This window comes from Electrophorus electricus, chromosome 20 (assembly GCF_041902795.1).
Source record: "Electrophorus electricus isolate QZ-2024a chromosome 20, ASM4190279v1, whole genome shotgun sequence".
In the NCBI taxonomy this organism is placed as follows: Eukaryota; Metazoa; Chordata; class Actinopteri; order Gymnotiformes; family Gymnotidae; genus Electrophorus; species Electrophorus electricus.
In genome coordinates, this window is record NC_137516.1 from 19,167,501 (window position 1) to 19,170,000 (window position 2,500).

Consider the following 2,500-nt stretch of genomic DNA (forward strand, 5'->3'; position numbering starts at 1 on the left):
CACACACTCACACACACTCACACACACACACTCACACACACACACTCACACACACACACTTGGCTGGTGCCCCCGTGCTGCGCCCGTCAGCCTTGAACCAGACGCCAGGAGGCCGAGTGTCTGCTGGCCTGCGTGCTGCTTTTAATGACTCGCTGCTTTGATTCACATCTTCGGTGTTCAAAGTACCTTCACTTACAGGTGGTCCAACATGTGCTCAGCTGCTCCGTATTCAAGTGGGGACACAGAACGCATCCTGGGCTTGAAGTGCCTCTTAAACCTGTTCGAGGACACTACAGTGCTGCACATGCCAAAGTTGCCCTGTTCCTCCTGAAGACCAACCACTCCCACTACAATGCGACTGTCACCCATCAGAGAAACCAGCACAGGAGGGGGAACCACACACACCAGCAGCTGCGCAAGGGCTGTGGAGTGAGGCACTGTCTGTGGTGCTGAAACCAGCACAACAGGAGGGGGAACCACACACACCAGCAGCTGCACAGGGGCTGTGGAGTGAGGCACTGTCCGTGGTGCTGAAACCCACTGCTGTCCCACTGATGACACTGCGGCCTGCTGAGCTAACGGGGTCTGAGCTGCTTACCCAGCATGCACTGTTTTCATCCAGCTCAGACTGGCTTTAATAGCCCATGTGACATGACACACCTAAACACCCGATGCGGAGCGAAATATTAAAACAACAAAACAAGAACTTTCGAATCGCTCTTAGTTGTCTCGATTTGTCTTGCTTAAAAAACAAACAGGCCGTAAGCGTATGAATAAATAAAGACAGCAGAATGGATGGTGGTGGGAGCAGGCCATCGGAGAGCAGCGGGGAACCTCCGGGAACTCGGCCCCGAGCAGGAGGCCCGTCTCCCAGGCTCCGGGCCTGCCGTTTATCATGGTGCCTGACCTGGGAACGGGACCATCCATCAGGCTCCACGCCTCACAGATCAGGGGGAGGGAGGCGCTGTCACTGGTCTGCAGGAGTGGTGGGCGCCGGCACTGGGACTGATGTGGAGATGGACTGATTTATGTTGTCTGCTGAGGCCTGGGCTTTTTGCGGCCCACTCCGGGAACGGGCCGACACTCGGGCCGACACATGGAGCAGGAGAGCAGGATGGAAGCGTGGACTTTCCCTGGCTAAGGATACAGAAAGATCTAAGTTCAAGATTTACGTTAGGATAAGAATGAGTGTAAATTGAGGTCGGAATAGAAAATCCCAAAGACACTGTTGTCTTCCAGACACAGGTTAAATCGACCCAGACTAGGTCCGTTCTTGATGAGCAGAAGCTCTGCTATGTAGCAGCGTGGTACTGCTAACCTTCCTGGGCATGCTCAGTTGATTCAGAACATGCACTCACTCAGGTAATGTATGAGAGAGACTATACTTATTAATCTCTCTACACATGATTGTGATTTTGTATCAGAAGGAGCCCTTATTGAAACATAAATTTCACTGCTGCACTGGTCATGTATTACACTGTTTACTTTGAAATATGATCCATTGTCACACAAGAACCATAATTGCAAGCATAAGAGGTGATTCACTTCAAGGGCTGATAAAACATTTGGAATCTCTGGGGGCTGAATAGGAGAGAGATTTACAATGGATTGTCCACACTTATTTCATCTAATTTCTCTGTTAGTGGGATAAGACATCCTTCCTGCTGCAGGCGTGGTAACACATCACTGTGAATAAACACACGAGGCCACATAATGAGAGTCGTTGAATGAGGAGACAGAAAGCTGGGGTTTATTATGAGAGCTGATGCATCAGCGCTCACGTGCGCTGTGTCTCATCTCACGCGGCCACGCATGGGTCAGGTCTGAACCATCTCCAACCTCCTCTCGCAAGTCAGGGTGTGTCTCCTCCCGGGCCCGTCATAATGCTCGCGCATAAACAGGAGCACCTGACTCAGATCAATAGCTGCGGCACAGATGAGCCACAGCACCGAGTGCTGTAAAGCACACGGACGTGGAGTAACTCTTGAACTGCGAATGCAGCCGGTGTTCAGAGCGCAGCAATGCTGTGAGGGGACAGGCGTCCGTGGCGTCCCCGCGCGCACGTTTTAACATGCCTGCGGACGTGCACATGACAAGCATCGATCAGAGGCCTCTTTGACGGGCTCCACTGAGGGAGGACTCGGGAGAGCATTCTTAGCAGCGGATTAAAGAGCAGTGGACCGGCTCCAGTCACCCACAGCCCGGCCCAATAAAGAGTGCCGGCTTTATGACACCGTGAGCGCACTGCTGGCTCAATGTAACCGCTCGATAGCTCATCTCCCGCAAAATTGTGCTGCGTTGACGAGCATTAGGGGGTCAACAGTTACCCTGGACACAAATATTACAATTACAGGACGAGCGAGAGGACAGCCGGGAATGGTGTGAGGGGAGGGAAAGCGTCACTGCAGCGTCACTGCAGCGTCACTGCCAGCAATTCTCCTCCCTTTAGAGCTGAACGTTTTAACACGAGACAAGAGTTAAAGACATAAGAGAAACATCA